This window comes from Diplotaxodon limnothrissa, linkage group LG9 (genome assembly GCF_057381915.1).
Source record: "Diplotaxodon limnothrissa isolate DT_005_m linkage group LG9, D_limnothrissa_male_GT1.1, whole genome shotgun sequence".
In the NCBI taxonomy this organism is placed as follows: domain Eukaryota; kingdom Metazoa; phylum Chordata; class Actinopteri; order Cichliformes; family Cichlidae; genus Diplotaxodon; species Diplotaxodon limnothrissa.
Genome location: NC_140604.1, coordinates 13,023,053 through 13,046,791, shown reverse-complemented (window position 1 = coordinate 13,046,791; position 23,739 = coordinate 13,023,053). Strand labels below are relative to the sequence as shown.

The 23,739-nt window shown below is 45.5% G+C and overlaps 13 non-coding genes across 13 annotated transcripts; all 13 read left to right on the top strand.

The window, feature by feature from the left end:
- The first annotated feature begins 362 nt into the window (after positions 1-362).
- On the top strand, positions 363-444 carry trnas-aga (transfer RNA serine (anticodon AGA)). The gene has a single exon. It is a non-coding gene; the product is annotated as a tRNA-Ser (tRNA).
- Positions 445-1,804: 1,360 nt separating this feature from the next.
- On the top strand, positions 1,805-1,876 carry trnag-ucc (transfer RNA glycine (anticodon UCC)). The gene has a single exon. It is a non-coding gene; the product is annotated as a tRNA-Gly (tRNA).
- Positions 1,877-2,451: 575 nt separating this feature from the next.
- trnas-aga (transfer RNA serine (anticodon AGA)) lies at positions 2,452-2,533 on the top strand. The gene has a single exon. It is a non-coding gene; the product is annotated as a tRNA-Ser (tRNA).
- A 1,360-nt stretch (positions 2,534-3,893) lies between these two features.
- Positions 3,894-3,965, top strand: trnag-ucc (transfer RNA glycine (anticodon UCC)). The gene has a single exon. It is a non-coding gene; the product is annotated as a tRNA-Gly (tRNA).
- Positions 3,966-4,527: 562 nt separating this feature from the next.
- On the top strand, positions 4,528-4,609 carry trnas-aga (transfer RNA serine (anticodon AGA)). Its single transcript has one exon. It is a non-coding gene; the product is annotated as a tRNA-Ser (tRNA).
- A 2,007-nt stretch (positions 4,610-6,616) lies between these two features.
- Positions 6,617-6,698, top strand: trnas-aga (transfer RNA serine (anticodon AGA)). Its single transcript has one exon. It is a non-coding gene; the product is annotated as a tRNA-Ser (tRNA).
- A 2,007-nt stretch (positions 6,699-8,705) lies between these two features.
- trnas-aga (transfer RNA serine (anticodon AGA)) lies at positions 8,706-8,787 on the top strand. The gene has a single exon. It is a non-coding gene; the product is annotated as a tRNA-Ser (tRNA).
- Positions 8,788-10,781: 1,994 nt separating this feature from the next.
- On the top strand, positions 10,782-10,863 carry trnas-aga (transfer RNA serine (anticodon AGA)). The gene has a single exon. It is a non-coding gene; the product is annotated as a tRNA-Ser (tRNA).
- Positions 10,864-12,223: 1,360 nt separating this feature from the next.
- trnag-ucc (transfer RNA glycine (anticodon UCC)) lies at positions 12,224-12,295 on the top strand. The gene has a single exon. It is a non-coding gene; the product is annotated as a tRNA-Gly (tRNA).
- Positions 12,296-12,857: 562 nt separating this feature from the next.
- On the top strand, positions 12,858-12,939 carry trnas-aga (transfer RNA serine (anticodon AGA)). Its single transcript has one exon. It is a non-coding gene; the product is annotated as a tRNA-Ser (tRNA).
- Positions 12,940-14,299: 1,360 nt separating this feature from the next.
- trnag-ucc (transfer RNA glycine (anticodon UCC)) lies at positions 14,300-14,371 on the top strand. Its single transcript has one exon. It is a non-coding gene; the product is annotated as a tRNA-Gly (tRNA).
- Positions 14,372-14,933: 562 nt separating this feature from the next.
- On the top strand, positions 14,934-15,015 carry trnas-aga (transfer RNA serine (anticodon AGA)). Its single transcript has one exon. It is a non-coding gene; the product is annotated as a tRNA-Ser (tRNA).
- A 1,360-nt stretch (positions 15,016-16,375) lies between these two features.
- trnag-ucc (transfer RNA glycine (anticodon UCC)) lies at positions 16,376-16,447 on the top strand. The gene has a single exon. It is a non-coding gene; the product is annotated as a tRNA-Gly (tRNA).
- Positions 16,448-23,739: the final 7,292 nt, after the last annotated feature.

Below are 23,739 nucleotides of genomic sequence, written 5' to 3'. Positions count from 1 at the left end.
ACACGCTACTTCTTCATAAAGACACCCAGTCCCACTTTAAATATTGTGCTGAATGTTTGGAATGAAGATAACATTTTACTAACCATGTACTGATCAGCTCTTTGCGGTGGCAAAATCATCAGCTGTGTGTGTTACTGTTCATGCAAACAAGCAAGCTAATGTCAGCCAGCTAGCTTCAACCGCAGCTGTGCTGCACCAATCTCACGGAACTGCAAAACCACAAGCTTTCGCACCAAAGTCATGCAGCTACCGCATTTACAATCCAGCGTGGCCGTTGTTGTGCACATCCTACTTGAAAGATGTGTGGCGTAGGACTTGGAAGACGTATGTCTTTCAAGTATGTAGTTCCACAGCCCAATGTGGTTGTTGTGGCCGAGCGGTCAAGGCGATGGACTAGAAATCCATTGGGGTCTCCCCGCACAGGTTCGAATCCTGTCGACAACGGTCAGCTGTTTTGCGGCAGTCCAGACGTTGATTTGAGAAGAAGGCATGGAGATCACCTGAGAAGGTGCCAGGAGAAAGAGCCAGGCCTTTGCTTGTGAAAATAGAGCACGCAGAAGCAATGGACCCAGCTATGTCCTGACAAAATTAGGCACATATTCAGTAAACATGGCATCCTTCAATTGGTCTCTTAGCCACCCCACACGTTCCCCCGTGTAGTCGTCCAGGATCCAGTCTGAGTACCGCCAATGACTCATGCGTCTGACAAATGCTGATTGCTTTGCGAGAGGACTGGGATCGGGATTGGAGGCACAGCGGATTTCACCGGGAATGGGACAACAGCAGAAATAGCTTCAAACATTACTGCATGAAAAGCACAAGGAGTGGACACATTTCATTGTTTGGAACACTGCTTTTCACTACAGCTCTTTGCATGTAAAAACTTTGCTCTTCTCCACAGCTGGCTGACAGACACGCAAAAGCGCAAGCAAGAGTGGCCACAGACCCACTATGCCGGCCTTTGTACACTCTCTCCATCTAATGATAGAGAGGAAGGATACATTCACTACTTCTAGCCTCCACTATTCAAATTCAGTATTTTCACAGTGTCCTAAAAGCTTCCTGAAAAGCCTTTACACTGTTTTCCAAAACGCTGCATCCAGAGCACAGTCAGGGACTGGAAGGACAGAGTAGATTTCCCCCATATGGACTTCTCACTTCATTGGCTCCCAATTAAATCCCAAATAAAAATCCAAATACTTGCCCTCACACACAAGGTCTTGAATAATCACCACCAATTTTGTCTACAAGATCTCACAGTGCCATATCATCCCAACAGAGTGCTTTGCTCTCAGACTGCTGGCTTCCGAGGGGATTTTAAAGTGCAATGGAAGGCAGAGCCATCACTTTTCAGGCCCCTCTCTGTGGAACCAGCTCCCACTTTGTATTCGGGACACAGACACTTGCTCTCATTTTTGAATTAAGCGTAAAACCTTTTTGCCAAAGTCCAATAACTTGAAAGAGGAGCCAAAGACGTCCTCGTCCCAGATTCGTCCCAAGACAGATTCACACCTATTCTCACCTTGTCTGCTGTGACCTGAAGAACTCGCGTGACCATTGCAACTCTCAAGGTGCTAAAAATCACGCAAGAGTTTAAATGCGTGAGAGGCCACACTTGAGTAGCAAAGAAGCTTTGCTGATGAGATTAAATGTGCAGTTGCATGAAAGCACTAGTCTTTTTAGTGATCTACCTTTTGACCAGTTTAGAACCTGACAAGCGAGTAATCACAATGCCCACCTTGTTAATTGTCCTGAAAATCTGTATAAGCCGGACAATGAATCAGTGATGTTGCAGTCTTTCACAGCGATGGTGGTATAGTGGCGAGCATAGCTGCCTTCCAAGCAGTTGACCCGGGTTCGATTCCCGGCCATCGCAGTTGCCACTCGCAGTGCTGTTCAAGCATGTGGGCTGCGTACTATTTTACACTAAAAACGTTCTCCGCTCTTTTTGCAAATGCTTACAATGTCAGGCCAGGTGCATTCTTCATCGGCCTCGCTGCTACCGTTTGCTGTGGAAAGACACTGTTCACACAGGCTTTGAGTTCTCATCACTTCATACCTATACCTTCTTACATGAAACTGGGATTGGACACGCTACTTCTTCATAAAGACACCCAGTCCCACTTTAAATATTGTGCTGAATGTTTGGAATGAAGATAACATTTTACTAACCATGTACTGATCAGCTCTTTGCGGTGGCAAAATCATCAGCTGTGTGTGTTACTGTTCATGCAAACAAGCAAGCTAATGTCAGCCAGCTAGCTTCAACCGCAGCTGTGCTGCACCAATCTCACGGAACTGCAAAACCACAAGCTTTCGCACCAAAGTCATGCAGCTACCGCATTTACAATCCAGCGTGGCCGTTGTTGTGCACATCCTACTTGAAAGATGTGTGGCGTAGGACTTGGAAGACGTATGTCTTTCAAGTATGTAGTTCCACAGACCAATGTGGTTGTTGTGGCCGAGCGGTCAAGGCGATGGACTAGAAATTCATTGGGGTCTCCCCGCACAGGTTCGAATCCTGTCGACAACGGTCAGCTGTTTTGCGGCAGTCCAGTTGTTGATTTGAGAAGAAGGCATGGAGATCACCTGAGAAGGTGCCAGGAGAAAGAGCCAGGCCTTTGCTTGTGAAAATAGAGCACGCAGAAGCAATGGACCCAGCTATATCCTGACAAAATTAGGCACATATTCAGTAAACATGGCATCCTTCAATTGGTCTCTTAGCCACCCCACACGTTCCCCCGTGTAGTCGTCCAGGATCCAGTCTGAGTACCGCCAATGACTCATGCGTCTGACAAATGCTGATTGCTTTGCAAGAGGACTGGGATCGGGATTGGAGGCACAGCGGATTTCACTGGGAATGGGACAACAGCAGAAATAGCTTCAAACATTACTGCATGAAAAGCACAAGGAGTGGACACATTTCATTGTTTGGAACACTGCTTTTCACTACAGCTCTTTGCATGTAAAAACTTTGCTCTTCTCCACAGCTGGCTGACAGACACGCAAAAGCGCAAGCAAGAGTGGCCACAGACCCACTATACCGGCCTTTGTACACTCTCTCCATCTAATGATAGAGAGGAAGGATACATTCACTACTTCTAGCCTCCACTATTCAAATTCAGTATTTTCACAGTGTCCTAAAAGCTTCCTGAAAAGCCTTTACACTGTTTTCCAAAACGCTGCATCCAGAGCACAGTCAGGGACTGGAAGGACAGAGTAGATTTCCCCCATATGGACTTCTCTCTTCATTGGCTCCCAATTAAATCCCAAATAAAAATCCAAATACTTGCCCTCACACACAAGGTCTTGAATAATCACCACCAATTTTGTATACAAGATCTCACAGTGCCATATCATCCCAACAGAGTGCTTTGCTCTCAGACTGCTGGCTTCCGAGGGGATTTAAAAGTGCAATGGAAGGCAGAGCCATCACTTTTCAGGCCCCTCTCTGTGGAACCAGCTCCCACTTTGTATTCGGGACACAGACACTTGCTCTCATTTTTGAATTAAGCGTAAAACCTTTTTGCCAAAGTCCAATAACTTGAAAGAGGAGCCAAAGACGTCCTCGTCCCAGATTCGTCCCAAGACAGATTCACACCTATTCTCACCTTGTCTGCTGTGACCTGAAGAACTCGCGTGACCATTGCGACTCTCAAGGTGCTAAAAATCACGCAAGAGTTTAAATGCGTGAGAGGCCACACTTGAGTAGCAAAGAAGCTTTGCTGATGAGATTAAATGTGCAGTTGCATGAAAGCACTAGTCTTTTTAGTGATCTACCTTTTGACCAGTTTAGAACCTGACAAGCGAGTAATCACAATGCCCACCTTGTTAATTGTCCTGAAAATCTGTATAAGCCGGACAATGAATCAGTGATGTTGTAGTCTTTCACAGCGATGGTGGTATAGTGGCGAGCATATCTGCCTTCCAAGCAGTTGACCTGGGTTCGATTCCCGGCCATCGCAGTGCTGTTCAAGCATGTGGGCTGCGTACTGTTTTACACTAAAAACGTTCTCCGCTCTTTCTGCAAATGCTTACAATGTCAGGCCAGGTGCATTCTTCATCGGCCTCGCTGCTACCGTTTGCTGTGGAAAGACACTGTTCAAACAGGCTTTGAGTTCTCATCACTTCATACCTATACCTTCTTACATGAAACTGTGATTGGACACGCTACTTCTTCATAAAGACACCCAGTCCCACTTTAAATATTGTGCTGAATGTTTGGAATGAAGATAACATTTTACTAACCATGTACTGATCAGCTCTTTGCGGTGGCAAAATCATCAGCTGTGTGTGTTACTGTTCATGCAAACAAGCAAGCTAATGTCAGCCAGCTAGCTTCAACCGCAGCTGTGCTGCACCAATCTCACGGAACTGCAAAACCACAAGCTTTCGCACCAAAGTCATGCAGCTACCGCATTTACAATCCAGCGTGGCCGTTGTTGTGCACATCCTACTTGAAAGATGTGTGGCGTAGGACTTGGAAGACGTATGTCTTTCAAGTATGTAGTTCCACAGCCCAATGTGGTTGTTGTGGCCGAGCGGTCAAGGCGATGGACTAGAAATCCATTGGGGTCTCCCCGCACAGGTTCGAATCCTGTCGACAACGGTCAGCTGTTTTGCGGCAGTCCAGACGTTGATTTGAGAAGAAGGCATGGAGATCACCTGAGAAGGTGCCAGGAGAAAGAGCCAGGCCTTTGCTTGTGAAAATAGAGCACGCAGAAGCAATGGACCCAGCTATGTCCTGACAAAATTAGGCACATATTCAGTAAACATGGCATCCTTCAATTGGTCTCTTAGCCACCCCACACGTTCCCCCGTGTAGTCGTCCAGGATCCAGTCTGAGTACCGCCAATGACTCATGCGTCTGACAAATGCTGATTGCTTTGCGAGAGGACTGGGATCGGGATTGGAGGCACAGCGGATTTCACCGGGAATGGGACAACAGCAGAAATAGCTTCAAACATTACTGCATGAAAAGCACAAGGAGTGGACACATTTCATTGTTTGGAACACTGCTTTTCACTACAGCTCTTTGCATGTAAAAACTTTGCTCTTCTCCACAGCTGGCTGACAGACACGCAAAAGCGCAAGCAAGAGTGGCCACAGACCCACTATACCGGCCTTTGTACACTCTCTCCATCTAATGATAGAGAGGAAGGATACATTCACTACTTCTAGCCTCCACTATTCAAATTCAGTATTTTCACAGTGTCCTAAAAGCTTCCTGAAAAGCCTTTACACTGTTTTCCAAAACGCTGCATCCAGAGCACAGTCAGGGACTGGAAGGACAGAGTAGATTTCCCCCATATGGACTTCTCTCTTCATTGGCTCCCAATTAAATCCCAAATAAAAATCCAAATACTTGCCCTCACACACAAGGTCTTGAATAATCACCACCAATTTTGTCTACAAGATCTCACAGTGCCATATCATCCCAACAGAGTGCTTTGCTCTCAGACTGCTGGCTTCCGAGGGGATTTTAAAGTGCAATGGAAGGCAGAGCCATCACTTTTCAGGCCCCTCTCTGTGGAACCAGCTCCCACTTTGTATTCGGGACACAGACACTTGCTCTCATTTTTGAATTAAGCGTAAAACCTTTTTGCCAAAGTCCAATAACTTGAAAGAGGAGCCAAAGACGTCCTCGTCCCAGATTCGTCCCAAGACAGATTCACACCTATTCTCACCTTGTCTGCTGTGACCTGAAGAACTCGTGTGACCATTGCGACTCTCAAGGTGCTAAAAATCACGCAAGAGTTTAAATGCGTGAGAGGCCACACTTGAGTAGCAAAGAAGCTTTGCTGATAAGATTAAATGTGCAGTTGCATGAAAGCACTAGTCTTTTTAGTGATCTACCTTTTGACCAGTTTAGAACCTGACAAGCGAGTAATCACAATGCCCACCTTGTTAATTGTCCTGAAAATCTGTATAAGCCGGACAATGAATCAGTGATGTTGCAGTCTTTCACAGTGATGGTGGTATAGTGGCGAGCATAGCTTCCTTCCAAGCAGTTGACCCGGGTTCGATTCCCGGCCATCGCAGTTGCCACTCGCAGTGCTGTTCAAGCATGTGGGCTGCGTACTATTTTACACTAAAAACGTTCTCCGCTCTTTCTGCAAATGCTTACAATGTCAGGCCAGGTGCATTCTTCATCGGCCTCGCTGCTACCGTTTGCTGTGGAAAGACACTGTTCACACAGGCTTTGAGTTCTCATCACTTCATACCTATACCTTCTTACATGAAACTGTGATTGGACACGCTACTTCTTCATAAAGACACCCAGTCCCACTTTAAATATTGTGCTGAATGTTTGGAATGAAGATAACATTTTACTAACCATGTACTGATCAGCTCTTTGCGGTGGCAAAATCATCAGCTGTGTGTGTTACTGTTCATGCAAACAAGCAAGCTAATGTCAGCCAGCTAGCTTCAACCGCAGCTGTGCTGCACCAATCTCACGGAACTGCAAAACCACAAGCTTTCGCACCAAAGTCATGCAGCTACCGCATTTACAATCCAGCGTGGCCGTTGTTGTGCACATCCTACTTGAAAGATGTGTGGCGTAGGACTTGGAAGACGTATGTCTTTCAAGTATGTAGTTCCACAGCCCAATGTGGTTGTTGTGGCCGAGCGGTCAAGGCGATGGACTAGAAATCCATTGGGGTCTCCCCGCACAGGTTCGAATCCTGTCGACAACGGTCAGCTGTTTTGCGGCAGTCCAGACGTTGATTTGAGAAGAAGGCATGGAGATCACCTGAGAAGGTGCCAGGAGAAAGAGCCAGGCCTTTGCTTGTGAAAATAGAGCACGCAGAAGCAATGGACCCAGCTATGTCCTGACAAAATTAGGCACATATTCAGTAAACATGGCATCCTTCAATTGGTCTCTTAGCCACCCCACACGTTCCCCCGTGTAGTCGTCCAGGATCCAGTCTGAGTACCGCCAATGACTCATGCGTCTGACAAATGCTGATTGCTTTGCGAGAGGACTGGGATCGGGATTGGAGGCACAGCGGATTTCACCGGGAATGGGACAACAGCAGAAATAGCTTCAAACATTACTGCATGAAAAGCACAAGGAGTGGACACATTTCATTGTTTGGAACACTGCTTTTCACTACAGCTCTTTGCATGTAAAAACTTTGCTCTTCTCCACAGCTGGCTGACAGACACGCAAAAGCGCAAGCAAGAGTGGCCACAGACCCACTATACCGGCCTTTGTACACTCTCTCCATCTAATGATAGAGAGGAAGGATACATTCACTACTTCTAGCCTCCACTATTCAAATTCAGTATTTTCACAGTGTCCTAAAAGCTTCCTGAAAAGCCTTTACACTGTTTTCCAAAACGCTGCATCCAGAGCACAGTCAGGGACTGGAAGGACAGAGTAGATTTCCCCCATATGGACTTCTCTCTTCATTGGCTCCCAATTAAATCCCAAATAAAAATCCAAATACTTGCCCTCACACACAAGGTCTTGAATAATCACCACCAATTTTGTCTACAAGATCTCACAGTGCCATATCATCCCAACAGAGTGCTTTGCTCTCAGACTGCTGGCTTCCGAGGGGATTTTAAAGTGCAATGGAAGGCAGAGCCATCACTTTTCAGGCCCCTCTCTGTGGAACCAGCTCCCACTTTGTATTCGGGACACAGACACTTGCTCTCATTTTTGAATTAAGCGTAAAACCTTTTTGCCAAAGTCCAATAACTTGAAAGAGGAGCCAAAGACGTCCTCGTCCCAGATTCGTCCCAAGACAGATTCACACCTATTCTCACCTTGTCTGCTGTGACCTGAAGAACTCGTGTGACCATTGCGACTCTCAAGGTGCTAAAAATCACGCAAGAGTTTAAATGCGTGAGAGGCCACACTTGAGTAGCAAAGAAGCTTTGCTGATAAGATTAAATGTGCAGTTGCATGAAAGCACTAGTCTTTTTAGTGATCTACCTTTTGACCAGTTTAGAACCTGACAAGCGAGTAATCACAATGCCCACCTTGTTAATTGTCCTGAAAATCTGTATAAGCCGGACAATGAATCAGTGATGTTGCAGTCTTTCACAGTGATGGTGGTATAGTGGCGAGCATAGCTTCCTTCCAAGCAGTTGACCCGGGTTCGATTCCCGGCCATCGCAGTTGCCACTCGCAGTGCTGTTCAAGCATGTGGGCTGCGTACTATTTTACACTAAAAACGTTCTCCGCTCTTTCTGCAAATGCTTACAATGTCAGGCCAGGTGCATTCTTCATCGGCCTCGCTGCTACCGTTTGCTGTGGAAAGACACTGTTCAAACAGGCTTTGAGTTCTCATCACTTCATACCTATACCTTCTTACATGAAACTTTGATTGGACACGCTACTTCTTCATAAAGACACCCAGTCCCACTTTAAATATTGTGCTGAATGTTTGGAATGAAGATAACATTTTACTAACCATGTACTGATCAGCTCTTTGCGGTGGCAAAATCATCAGCTGTGTGTGTTACTGTTCATGCAAACAAGCAAGCTAATGTCAGCCAGCTAGCTTCAACCGCAGCTGTGCTGCACCAATCTCACGGAACTGCAAAACCACAAGCTTTCGCACCAAAGTCATGCAGCTACCGCATTTACAATCCAGCGTGGCCGTTGTTGTGCACATCCTACTTGAAAGATGTGTGGCGTAGGACTTGGAAGACGTATGTCTTTCAAGTATGTAGTTCCACAGACCAATGTGGTTGTTGTGGCCGAGCGGTCAAGGCGATGGACTAGAAATTCATTGGGGTCTCCCCGCACAGGTTCGAATCCTGTCGACAACGGTCAGCTGTTTTGCGGCAGTCCAGTTGTTGATTTGAGAAGAAGGCATGGAGATCACCTGAGAAGGTGCCAGGAGAAAGAGCCAGGCCTTTGCTTGTGAAAATAGAGCACGCAGAAGCAATGGACCCAGCTATATCCTGACAAAATTAGGCACATATTCAGTAAACATGGCATCCTTCAATTGGTCTCTTAGCCACCCCACACGTTCCCCCGTGTAGTCGTCCAGGATCCAGTCTGAGTACCGCCAATGACTCATGCGTCTGACAAATGCTGATTGCTTTGCAAGAGGACTGGGATCGGGATTGGAGGCACAGCGGATTTCACCGGGAATGGGACAACAGCAGAAATAGCTTCAAACATTACTGCATGAAAAGCACAAGGAGTGGACACATTTCATTGTTTGGAACACTGCTTTTCACTACAGCTCTTTGCATGTAAAAACTTTGCTCTTCTCCACAGCTGGCTGACAGACACGCAAAAGCGCAAGCAAGAGTGGCCACAGACCCACTATACCGGCCTTTGTACACTCTCTCCATCTAATGATAGAGAGGAAGGATACATTCACTACTTCTAGCCTCCACTATTCAAATTCAGTATTTTCACAGTGTCCTAAAAGCTTCCTGAAAAGCCTTTACACTGTTTTCCAAAACGCTGCATCCAGAGCACAGTCAGGGACTGGAAGGACAGAGTAGATTTCCCCCATATGGACTTCTCTCTTCATTGGCTCCCAATTAAATCCCAAATAAAAATCCAAATACTTGCCCTCACACACAAGGTCTTGAATAATCACCACCAATTTTGTATACAAGATCTCACAGTGCCATATCATCCCAACAGAGTGCTTTGCTCTCAGACTGCTGGCTTCCGAGGGGATTTAAAAGTGCAATGGAAGGCAGAGCCATCACTTTTCAGGCCCCTCTCTGTGGAACCAGCTCCCACTTTGTATTCGGGACACAGACACTTGCTCTCATTTTTGAATTAAGCGTAAAACCTTTTTGCCAAAGTCCAATAACTTGAAAGAGGAGCCAAAGACGTCCTCGTCCCAGATTCGTCCCAAGACAGATTCACACCTATTCTCACCTTGTCTGCTGTGACCTGAAGAACTCGCGTGACCATTGCGACTCTCAAGGTGCTAAAAATCACGCAAGAGTTTAAATGCGTGAGAGGCCACACTTGAGTAGCAAAGAAGCTTTGCTGATGAGATTAAATGTGCAGTTGCATGAAAGCACTAGTCTTTTTAGTGATCTACCTTTTGACCAGTTTAGAACCTGACAAGCGAGTAATCACAATGCCCACCTTGTTAATTGTCCTGAAAATCTGTATAAGCCGGACAATGAATCAGTGATGTTGTAGTCTTTCACAACGATGGTGGTATAGTGGCGAGCATATCTGCCTTCCAAGCAGTTGACCTGGGTTCGATTCCCGGCCATCGCAGTGCTGTTCAAGCATGTGGGCTGCGTACTGTTTTACACTAAAAACGTTCTCCGCTCTTTCTGCAAATGCTTACAATGTCAGGCCAGGTGCATTCTTCATCGGCCTCGCTGCTACCGTTTGCTGTGGAAAGACACTGTTCAAACAGGCTTTGAGTTCTCATCACTTCATACCTATACCTTCTTACATGAAACTGTGATTGGACACGCTACTTCTTCATAAAGACACCCAGTCCCACTTTAAATATTGTGCTGAATGTTTGGAATGAAGATAACATTTTACTAACCATGTACTGATCAGCTCTTTGCGGTGGCAAAATCATCAGCTGTGTGTGTTACTGTTCATGCAAACAAGCAAGCTAATGTCAGCCAGCTAGCTTCAACCGCAGCTGTGCTGCACCAATCTCACGGAACTGCAAAACCACAAGCTTTCGCACCAAAGTCATGCAGCTACCGCATTTACAATCCAGCGTGGCCGTTGTTGTGCACATCCTACTTGAAAGATGTGTGGCGTAGGACTTGGAAGACGTATGTCTTTCAAGTATGTAGTTCCACAGCCCAATGTGGTTGTTGTGGCCGAGCGGTCAAGGCGATGGACTAGAAATCCATTGGGGTCTCCCCGCACAGGTTCGAATCCTGTCGACAACGGTCAGCTGTTTTGCGGCAGTCCAGACGTTGATTTGAGAAGAAGGCATGGAGATCACCTGAGAAGGTGCCAGGAGAAAGAGCCAGGCCTTTGCTTGTGAAAATAGAGCACGCAGAAGCAATGGACCCAGCTATGTCCTGACAAAATTAGGCACATATTCAGTAAACATGGCATCCTTCAATTGGTCTCTTAGCCACCCCACACGTTCCCCCGTGTAGTCGTCCAGGATCCAGTCTGAGTACCGCCAATGACTCATGCGTCTGACAAATGCTGATTGCTTTGCGAGAGGACTGGGATCGGGATTGGAGGCACAGCGGATTTCACCGGGAATGGGACAACAGCAGAAATAGCTTCAAACATTACTGCATGAAAAGCACAAGGAGTGGACACATTTCATTGTTTGGAACACTGCTTTTCACTACAGCTCTTTGCATGTAAAAACTTTGCTCTTCTCCACAGCTGGCTGACAGACACGCAAAAGCGCAAGCAAGAGTGGCCACAGACCCACTATACCGGCCTTTGTACACTCTCTCCATCTAATGATAGAGAGGAAGGATACATTCACTACTTCTAGCCTCCACTATTCAAATTCAGTATTTTCACAGTGTCCTAAAAGCTTCCTGAAAAGCCTTTACACTGTTTTCCAAAACGCTGCATCCAGAGCACAGTCAGGGACTGGAAGGACAGAGTAGATTTCCCCCATATGGACTTCTCACTTCATTGGCTCCCAATTAAATCCCAAATAAAAATCCAAATACTTGCCCTCACACACAAGGTCTTGAATAATCACCACCAATTTTGTCTACAAGATCTCACAGTGCCATATCATCCCAACAGAGTGCTTTGCTCTCAGACTGCTGGCTTCCGAGGGGATTTTAAAGTGCAATGGAAGGCAGAGCCATCACTTTTCAGGCCCCTCTCTGTGGAACCAGCTCCCACTTTGTATTCGGGACACAGACACTTGCTCTCATTTTTGAATTAAGCGTAAAACCTTTTTGCCAAAGTCCAATAACTTGAAAGAGGAGCCAAAGACGTCCTCGTCCCAGATTCGTCCCAAGACAGATTCACACCTATTCTCACCTTGTCTGCTGTGACCTGAAGAACTCGCGTGACCATTGCAACTCTCAAGGTGCTAAAAATCACGCAAGAGTTTAAATGCGTGAGAGGCCACACTTGAGTAGCAAAGAAGCTTTGCTGATGAGATTAAATGTGCAGTTGCATGAAAGCACTAGTCTTTTTAGTGATCTACCTTTTGACCAGTTTAGAACCTGACAAGCGAGTAATCACAATGCCCACCTTGTTAATTGTCCTGAAAATCTGTATAAGCCGGACAATGAATCAGTGATGTTGCAGTCTTTCACAGCGATGGTGGTATAGTGGCGAGCATAGCTGCCTTCCAAGCAGTTGACCTGGGTTCGATTCCCGGCCATCGCAGTGCTGTTCAAGCATGTGGGCTGCGTACTATTTTACACTAAAAACGTTCTCCGCTCTTTCTGCAAATGCTTACAATGTCAGGCCAGGTGCATTCTTCATCGGCCTCGCTGCTACCGTTTGCTGTGGAAAGACACTGTTCAAACAGGCTTTGAGTTCTCATCACTTCATACCTATACCTTCTTACATGAAACTGTGATTGGACACGCTACTTCTTCATAAAGACACCCAGTCCCACTTTAAATATTGTGCTGAATGTTTGGAATGAAGATAACATTTTACTAACCATGTACTGATCAGCTCTTTGCAGTGGCAAAATCATCAGCTGTGTGTGTTACTGTTCATGCAAACAAGCAAGCTAATGTCAGCCAGCTAGCTTCAACCGCAGCTGTGCTGCACCAATCTCACGGAACTGCAAAACCACAAGCTTTCGCACCAAAGTCATGCAGCTACCGCATTTACAATCCAGCGTGGCCGTTGTTGTGCACATCCTACTTGAAAGATGTGTGGCGTAGGACTTGGAAGACGTATGTCTTTCAAGTATGTAGTTCCACAGCCCAATGTGGTTGTTGTGGCCGAGCGGTCAAGGCGATGGACTAGAAATCCATTGGGGTCTCCCCGCACAGGTTCGAATCCTGTCGACAACGGTCAGCTGTTTTGCGGCAGTCCAGACGTTGATTTGAGAAGAAGGCATGGAGATCACCTGAGAAGGTGCCAGGAGAAAGAGCCAGGCCTTTGCTTGTGAAAATAGAGCACGCAGAAGCAATGGACCCAGCTATGTCCTGACAAAATTAGGCACATATTCAGTAAACATGGCATCCTTCAATTGGTCTCTTAGCCACCCCACACGTGCCCCCGTGTAGTCGTCCAGGATCCAGTCTGAGTACCGCCAATGACTCATGCGTCTGACAAATGCTGATTGCTTTGCAAGAGGACTGGGATCGGGATTGGAGGCACAGCGGATTTCACCGGGAATGGGACAACAGCAGAAATAGCTTCAAACATTACTGCATGAAAAGCACAAGGAGTGGACACATTTCATTGTTTGGAACACTGCTTTTCACTACAGCTCTTTGCATGTAAAAACTTTGCTCTTCTCCACAGCTGGCTGACAGACACGCAAAAGCGCAAGCAAGAGTGGCCACAGACCCACTATACCGGCCTTTGTACACTCTCTCCATCTAATGATAGAGAGGAAGGATACATTCACTACTTCTAGCCTCCACTATTCAAATTCAGTATTTTCACAGTGTCCTAAAAGCTTCCTGAAAAGCCTTTACACTGTTTTCCAAAACGCTGCATCCAGAGCACAGTCAGGGACTGGAAGGACAGAGTAGATTTCCCCCATATGGACTTCTCACTTCATTGGCTCCCAATTAAATCCCAAATAAAAATCCAAATACTTGCCCTCACACACAAGGTCTTGAATAATCACCACCAATTTTGTCTACAAGATCTCACAGTGCCATATCATCCCAACAGAGTGCTTTGCTCTCAGACTGCTGGCTTCCGAGGGGATTTTAAAGTGCAATGGAAGGCAGAGCCATCACTTTTCAGGCCCCTCTCTGTGGAACCAGCTCCCACTTTGTATTCGGGACACAGACACTTGCTCTCATTTTTGAATTAAGCGTAAAACCTTTTTGCCAAAGTCCAATAACTTGAAAGAGGAGCCAAAGACGTCCTCGTCCCAGATTCGTCCCAAGACAGATTCACACCTATTCTCACCTTGTCTGCTGTGACCTGAAGAACTCGCGTGACCATTGCGACTCTCAAGGTGCTAAAAATCACGCAAGAGTTTAAATGCGTGAGAGGCCACACTTGAGTAGCAAAGAAGCTTTGCTGATGAGATTAAATGTGCAGTTGCATGAAAGCACTAGTCTTTTTAGTGATCTACCTTTTGACCAGTTTAGAACCTGACAAGCGAGTAATCACAATGCCCACCTTGTTAATTGTCCTGAAAATCTGTATAAGCCGGACAATGAATCAGTGATGTTGTAGTCTTTCACAGCGATGGTGGTATAGTGGCGAGCATAGCTGCCTTCCAAGCAGTTGACCTGGGTTCGATTCCCGGCCATCGCAGTGCTGTTCAAGCATGTGGGCTGCGTACTGTTTTACACTAAAAACGTTCTCCGCTCTTTTTGCAAATGCTTACAATGTCAGGCCAGGTGCATTCTTCATCGGCCTCGCTGCTACCGTTTGCTGTGGAAAGACACTGTTCACACAGGCTTTGAGTTCTCATCACTTCATACCTATACCTTCTTACATGAAACTTTGATTGGACACGCTACTTCTTCATAAAGACACCCAGTCCCACTTTAAATATTGTGCTGAATGTTTGGAATGAAGATAACATTTTACTAACCATGTACTGATCAGCTCTTTGCGGTGGCAAAATCATCAGCTGTGTGTGTTACTGTTCATGCAAACAAGCAAGCTAATGTCAGCCAGCTAGCTTCAACCGCAGCTGTGCTGCACCAATCTCACGGAACTGCAAAACCACAAGCTTTCGCACCAAAGTCATGCAGCTACCGCATTTACAATCCAGCGTGGCCGTTGTTGTGCACATCCTACTTGAAAGATGTGTGGCGTAGGACTTGGAAGACGTATGTCTTTCAAGTATGTAGTTCCACAGCCCAATGTGGTTGTTGTGGCCGAGCGGTCAAGGCGATGGACTAGAAATCCATTGGGGTCTCCCCGCACAGGTTCGAATCCTGTCGACAACGGTCAGCTGTTTTGCGGAAGTCCTGACGTTGATTTGATAAGAAAGCATGGAGATCACCTGAGAAGGTGCCAGGAGAAAGAGCCAGGCCTTTGCTTGTGAAAATAGAGCACGCAGAAGCAATGGACCCAGCTATGTCCTGACAAAATTAGGCACATATTCAGTAAACATGGCATCCTTCAATTGGTCTCTTAGCCACCCCACACGTTCCCCCGTGTAGTCGTCCAGGATCCAATCTGAGTACCGCCAATGACTCATGCGTCTGACAAATGCTGATTGCTTTGCAAGAGGACTGGGATCGGGATTGGAGGCACAGCGGATTTCACCGGGAATGGGACAACAGCAGAAATAGCTTCAAACATTACTGCATGAAAAGCACAAGGAGTGGACACATTTCATTGTTTGGAACACTGCTTTTCACTACAGCTCTTTGCATGTAAAAACTTTGCTCTTCTCCACAGCTGGCTGACAGACACGCAAAAGCGCAAGCAAGAGTGGCCACAGACCCACTATGCCGGCCTTTGTACACTCTCTCCATCTAATGATAGAGAGGAAGGATACATTCACTACTTCTAGCCTCCACTATTCAAATTCAGTATTTTCACAGTGTCCTAAAAGCTTCCTGAAAAGCCTTTACACTGTTTTCCAAAACGCTGCACCCAGAGCACAGTCAGGGACTGGAAGGACAGAGTAGATTTCCCCCATATGGACTTCTCTCTTCATTGGCTCCCAATTAAATCCCAAATAAAAATCCAAATACTTGCCCTCACACACAAGGTCTTGAATAATCACCACCAATTTTGTCTACAAGATCTCACAGTGCCATATCATCCCAACAGAGTGCTTTGCTCTCAGACTGCTGGCTTCCGAGGGGATTTAAAAGTGCAATGGAAGGCAGAGCCATCACTTTTCAGGCCCCTCTCTGTGGAACCAGCTCCCACTTTGTATTCGGGACACAGACACTTGCTCTCATTTTTGAATTAAGCGTAAAACCTTTTTGCCAAAGTCCAATAACTTGAAAGAGGAGCCAAAGACGTCCTCGTCCCAGATTCGTCCCAAGACAGATTCACACCTATTCTCACCTTGTCTGCTGTGACCTGAAGAACTCGCGTGACCATTGCAACTCTCAAGGTGCTAAAAATCACACAAGAGTTTAAATGCGTGAGAGGCCACACTTGAGTAGCAAAGAAGCTTTGCTGATGAGATTAAATGTGCAGTTGCATGAAAGCACTAGTCTTTTTAGTGATCTACCTTTTGACCAGGTTAGAACCTGACAAGCGAGTAATCACAATGCCCACCTTGTTAATTATCCTGAAAATCTGTATAAGCCGGACAATGAATCAGTGATGCTTCAGTCTTTCACAGCGATGGTGGTATAGTGGCGAGCATAGCTTCCTTCCAAGCAGTTGACCCGGGTTCGATTCCCGGCTATCGCAGTTGCCACTCGCAGTGCTGTTCAAGCATGTGGCCTGTGTACTATTTTACACTAAAAACGTTCTCCGCTCTTTCTGCAAATGCTTATGTAACACACGATACTTTACCACTACTGAATGTAGAGAAAGTTAGGATCTTAGGCTTATGGCCTCTAGGAATCGACTAAGGAGCGAATGACACACAGCTAAAAGAACAGTCAACATTTATTCAAAACAAAACCAAAAACAGTCATTCAACAGTTCACAACAGTTCCAATTGTCCATATTTGTCAGTCTGTGTATTCAGTTTTAGAGTTCAGAGTTCAGTGTTCAGAGTTCTTTTCAGTCTTTTCAGTTCAGGTGTGTGAGTGTGTGTGTATAGTGTTAATGTTAGTAGTACTACCCGGGTAGTGTATTGTTCTGAGATCTCATAAGCTTATCTGTCAAGAAGTAACGCAGTTGTCACTTCTAAGTAGGCTGGAAATCTTTCCTGCATCGCAGCTGGGGATCCGGAATCCTGGCTCGCAACTTTAGACTCCAACAAAAAAACCAACCGGAAATGAACAAAAAACACAAAAACAGAGGTACATCAGCATCAACAAAAAGTGTCCGCGTTTCCCAACAAGCGGAAAAGTAAAATCCAATTTGTGTCTTCACACACAATCCTTGTTCAAGAAAAAGGTTAAGGAAAAACTCTGTGAGTAGCTCCGACCAGCATACGTAGCCTTAGCGCTATTCTCCTTCTCTATAGTTCTCAACTCAAGTTCACAAGCACTAAACAATCTCATAGTGCCACCTACTGACATTCTTGGGGAACAGCAGTTCATTTTCATGAGGCAGATTTTAGGTGGGTTACATCCCTCCCCCCCTAAATGGGCATGCATCCCTGCATGACAGCAGTCACTTTAAATGGTTTTTACTCTACCAACACATGGGGAAGGGTTTGAGTCAAAGGCATGTGAAAAAACCTGATCAAGACTGTTTAAAAGAGAATGCATCACTAATGTTAAGGGATTTCCCAAGGTGTTGTAGGTTAGTCTGCTAGGTTCAGTCCTGTTCCTAGTTGACCGCCTGATTTCTCTTGTTTCTGGAGGTTTTTCATCTTTAGCAACTTCTGCCTCCAATCCATATCTATCACTCCCCTCTTTTCCATCCGACAACCCGGTTGTTTCAGTTTGGTACTGCTCCTGAGTTACGTCAATAACCTTTTCCAAAGGTTCAACATCATTTTCTGTAGCTGGATCTATATCAGCACATGAATCATGAACAGATGAATATTCCTCATTAACAATAACACCTGTTTCTTTCATTGGAGGGTCATTTCCAATGTCATTTCCACTAGAACCTTGAAGTGAACCATCGCCCTCATCCAGCTCCACGGGTGCAGAATGAAACTCCTTTACTGCAGGGTTTAGATCAGACTCGTCCCGGTCCACACTTTGTTCTGACACAGACTCAGTTGCTTTGGGGATTTCACTGACAGTAATGAAAGCCGGGTAATTGACTTCTTCGTAAACTACTGGAAAGTCATAATCCACAATGTCATTATCACCCAGATAATGATAGTCTCCTTCAACTTCAGAAAATGGATTCTCTTTGGAGGTGTCGCCTTTGGGTGTCTCTTTCTCTTGGCTTCCATGACTGGGTTCGATTGGCGCTGAGCATGACAGAAACCCACACGGTAACAGTAAGTCTCTATGCAGTGTCCTCTCAGGCCCATCTGACTTGAGTGGAGCAACAACATATACAGGAGAGTCATTGAGCTGTTTTACAACTTTGTAGACCGTCTGACTCCATCTGTCAGCTAGTTTGTGTTTCCCTCGTATTCCAACATTCTTGACAAGAACACGATCTCCAACCTCCAAGGTGGATTCTCTCACTTTTAGATCATATCTTGACTTATTGCGTAGGGCAGCTTTCTCGCTATGTTCCACAGCAAGTTTGTAACTTTCCTGTAGGCTTTCCCTGAGCTTCTTCACATATTCACTGTGAGTTACACTGTCCTGCCTACTCACATTAAGTCCAAAAGCCACATCAATTGGAAGATTTGGCTGTCTCCCAAACATGAGCTGATAGGGTGAATACCCAGTTGTGTCATTTTTTGTGCAATTGTAGGCGTGAGCCAATGGCTGCACATGATCACGCCATTTTAGTTTGTCGTCTTCTTGGAGTGTTCCAAGCATCCCTAGCAGTGTACGGTTAAACCGTTCTACTGGATTACCACGGGGATGATAGGGGGTTGTTCTTGATTTTTTTTTATGCCTAACATTTGGCATAAGTTTTTGATGACTGCAGATTCAAAATTACGGCCCTGATCACTATGCAACCGCTCTGGTATGCCATAGTGAATGATGAATTTGTCCCACAGGGCCTTGGCAACGGTCTTTTCCTTCTGGTCTGGAGTTGGCACTGCAACAGCAAACTTCGTAAAGTGATCCGTTATCACCAGAATATTCTTTGTTCCTCGGCTATCAGGTTCTAGAGACAAATAGTCCATGCACACCAACTCAAGTGGTCGACTGGTTTTAATATTTACCAGTGGGGCAGATTTCTCAGCTCTAGCCTTGCGGCGGATGCATCTTTCACATGTTCTGATTTTCATTTCAACATCTAGGAACATTCGGGGCCAAAAGAAACGTGTTCTCACAAGGTCAACAGTTCTTTCCAATCCCATGTGACCTACTGCATCATGAAGACTTTCAAGAGCTACTTCCCTGTACTCCTTCGGAAGCACTAGTTGAAAAAGAGTCTGGCCCTGGCTCACTCGTTTCCGGTACAAGACATTATCTATTAGGGACAACTGATCCTGTACTCTTAACATGAGTTGGACTTCCCTTTCCTCCTTTTGCCTAAGACGATAGGAAAGGCGTTTTCCTGTATGGACAAGGTCTATGACTCTGCTTATTATAGGGTCACGCCTTTGTTCTGCAGCCCAATCTTGTTGGGAGAGTTGAGGAAGAGTGCTAGTACCAGTCAGAATGTCGGCTTGAACAAACTCGTCAGGTATCGCACTTGCATCCACTGCCAAACACTCCACTGCAGCAGGTAAGTAGTGGCAGTAGTGGTAAGTAGTGTCAGGAGATATGTGTACTTGGTGCTTCTCGCATACAGCTTTTAGAGCATCCTTTGGAAATGTTGCACTATTTCCCTCTTCCGTAAACTTTGCAATGAATTGCTTTACTCTCTCATCCTCAGCAGTTGTACTGTCATCAGTTTCAACAGAAACATGCGGCCGTCTCGATAATCCATCCGCATCCTGATTTCTTTTTCCGGCTCTGTACTGTATGTTGAAATTGAAATTCGACAAAGCAGCAAGCCATCGATGTCCAGTTGCATCAAGTTTAGCAGATGTTAACACGTAGGTCAGTGGGTTATTGTCAGTCATGACAGTGAAGTCAGCTCCATACAAATAATCAGCAAACTTGTCAGTAACTGCCCACTTCAACGCAAGAAATTCAAGTTTGTGAGTGGGGTACCTTCTTTCACAGTTAGACAGCCCTCTGCTAGCATAGGCAATGACTCTTAACCGACCATCTTCTTCCTGGTATAGGGCTGCACCAAGTCCATGTGAACTGGCATCGGTGTGTAAAACATAGGCTTTTCTGGGGTCAGCAAACCCAAGCACTGGTGCAGATGTCAACTTCTCAATGAGGGTCGTGAAAGCTTCCTCACATGAGGGAGTCCATTTCTCATTAAAAGGACTGTTCAAGTCGCCGTTTGACGGTGATTTGTGGTGTTTCAGCTTCCTGGCAGGGACATAACCAGCTGTCAAATCATTCAATGGCCTAGCAATTTTAGAATAGTCTTTGACAAACCTGCGATAATAGCCAGTGAAGCCTAAAAATGACTTCAGTTCTGACAGGTTTGTGGGTCTGGGCCATGTGGTGAGGGCAGATATTTTATCAGGATCAGTCTTCACTCCCTGTTCTGAGACAATGTGTCCTAAATACCTCACTGACTTTTGGAAAAAGTGACATTTCTCAGGTGAAAGTTTGAGACCAAATTCTTTTAGTCTGTTCAGAACTCGCAGGAGCCTTTCTTCATGTTCCTCCAAAGTATTGGAGAACACTATAAGATCATCAAGAAAGACCAGTACTTCCTTGAGGTTCATGGAGCCCATGCATTTCTCCATAACTCTTTGAAAAGTGCTTGGAGCATTAGTGACTCCTTGGGGCATCCTGTTGAATTCCCAAAACCCCATGGGTGTGACAAAAGCCGTCTTGTGTTTATCCTCTTCTTCCACCTCTACCTGGTAATATCCAGACTTTAAATCCATAACAGAAAACCATTTGGATCCTGACAGAGCTGTAAATGCCTCTTCTATATTGGGCAAGGCATAAGCGTCTTTGATCGTCTGGTTGTTCAACTTTCTGTAATCCACACAAAGGCGGATCTGCCCATTTTTCTTTTTCACAACTACAATTGGTGAAGCAAATGGACTCTCGGACTCTCTAATAATGTTGCTATTGCACAGCTGCTCCAAATGAAGGCGGACAGCTTCATAATCAGAGGGATGAATGGGCCTTGGCCTTTGTTTAAAAGGCGTTGGATCAGAGAGCCGAATCTTATGTCTCACCACTGTGGTGTGACCATAATCAAGTTCACCCCTAGCAAAAACATCAGCTTCTCGGCGATCCTGTCTTTCCACTCGTTTGACAGGGGTGAGTCACCAAAATCGAACTGGATTTTGTCACTTGGTTGTACTTCGTGGGTGGTGTAACACTGAGCATGTTTCTGCTCTGAACTTCCAGTTCGATTCATACATTCAGACCTCGCAGGAGAAACTGAAAGTGGGACAGATATCGCTGCCAAAGGACGGTGAGCTGGCAGAATGATATCATGCGTTGTCTCATTTTTTAGGAGAATGGGAACTTTGAAGGATGTCTGTCGTGGCTTTGACATTACATAGCTGGAAAATATCAAGCCACCTGGTAGGCTGGACTGGCTGTGGGGTTCGACTAGAAGAGTGGATCCAGGGCCTGCACAGACATTTCTGACACGACCATTTAAGGCTATTTTCTGACCAGCTGGAATTACTAAGTTGGTTTTACATTGTGACTTGACTGTCCCCACAAAACTATCAGTTTTTGTTTTACTTCTGTAGATAGCATGCAAATGTCTAATGAGAGGGGCGTAAGCACAATGCTCAGGAATGGTCATTTGCTCATTGAAGTCCTCATACAAGACGTCAAGGGCATTTGTACCAATGAGGACTGGAATTTCCGAATTTGCTCTGTGATCTGGGACAATTAAAGCTAGAATAGTTACAACTTTGTCCTTCCCCGTGAAACTCTGTGGGAAAGTGATGTCAACTTCAATGTACCCAAGATAAGGGACAATTTGGCCTGCAGCACCTTCAACCTCTAACAGATCATTTAATGGCAAAAGAGGATGAGAAGGTAAGTGGGTCAACTGAAATGATTTTGAAATTGTGGTAACCTGAGACCCTGAATCAATGAGGCAACCATGTGATAGTTCCCCAATCTTAACCTCTGCAAGAGATCTTGATCCAACTAATCTATTTGGAAGGTGATTCGGAATGGATTCAGCATGTTGTTGTTTACTTTGACATCTCTGTTCTGACTTGGGACTATTGTGAATGTTCTTGGTTCCCGTATGTCCCCTTACCGGAACCTGCTCCAGTTTAAAGCTTGACCCTGCTGCTGGGCTTTCCATTCTTCCTGTCTGGCTTTTAGTTCTTTGTACTTTTGATCAACCACAGCCTTGTTTATAGCATTTTCACAGTTCCTGGCTATGTGGCCGTCTTCACCGCACCTAAAACAGAACCAAGCCTTGGGCTCAGCTCTCACTTGGGTTCGTGGTGGAATTTGGTGTACCAGAGTTTCAATTACAGGTACGGGTGGCTCTTGTGTTGTTTCCATTGCTTTAACTTGTCGCTTTCTTTGCTTTTTAGATGGTTTTGTCATCAGTTGCAATTGCAGTTCTGCAACCTGCTTCTTTAGACTCTCAGTTTCAGAGATATAGGCCTGCAATACACTTGCACTTGGGTCAGTGTGATGTGGGAAGTCAGGGACAGAATGCATGTGTGCAATTGGTTTTATCTTGGTAGGCCCAAAATGACGTTGCATCCGGTCCAGCTTAGAAGCCCTTCTGTCCTCTTCAGTCCTCAGCTCTAGCAGAAGCTCTGCAAACTCAGGCGTGGTCTCTTTCTTTAGTTCCAGTTGCAGGACCAAGTTATGGTCCCAGCAACCCCGTTTGAACTGCTTTAGCAAATGTCGACTTGCATCTGCTGGAATCACACCATTCCTGCTTACAGCAGTGTTAAGGAGAGCTTGCAGCCTCTGTAGGTAATCAGAAGCTTTCTCACCTGGATTTTGATTTGTGTTCAGGAACCTTGCAAATATCTCCTCACCATCCTCCACAAGACCATATGCAGAATCTAACAGCCTGACATATTCTCGTGGATGTGCTGAATAACCAAGTTGCTTCACAACATCTGATGCTGGGGGAAGAAGACTCTCTAGTATTTTCCTCCGCTGAATGTCAACTGGAGTGCCATCATTGAACATTAGTTCAACATGTAAACACCACGTTTCAAAATCCACTTCTCCGGGGGGTTTTGGCACACGGCCTGAGAATGAGCGTAACCATTTGGATTGGCCATGTGTAGCGACAGAGTCATTTCTGATTACATGTTCCACTACTATACGCTGTATCTCTGGTGGGTTTGTTACTTCATCTGTCACCACTGGAAGTCTGGTTGGAGTAGTCTTTGGTTTAACAACTCTACAAGTCTGAGATTTAGTTGAATGGGTGACTGGCTGGGATGTAAGGGGCCGTCTGCGGTTGTACTTTAACTTTGCTGTCTTTATCAAGGGTGTAGTACTGTGGTCAGAATAACTGTCAACACTTTCATCACTTGAGTCAGCCAAAACAGGGTCTGGAGTTTGATGGAGTGCTGGCATTTCAATGCGACTAGCCTGCCATTTTACATTCTTGTTGGTCACATTTTCAATCTCAAGGGGAAAATCTGACTCGTTATCCCCCATTGTAATCTCTGACTCAAACTCAGCAATAACAGTTTCCCCACAATCTGGTTGTGCATTTGGGACCCTCAGAATCCTTGTTACCACCCCATACTTCTCTAAGGAAGCAATAATATCAGCATCAGAATCGAAACTAGTAACTCCAGTAATACTGATGGACCGTTTAAAATCCACCCCGTAATTCTGTACCAAATCCATCTCTTTTCAATGTTGTCTTAGTTGAAAGCTTATCACAATAAATCACAATCTCAAAATTAACTATGCTATTGCAGAATGCTGTAATTTCAATATTAGCTGTGTCTTAATCGC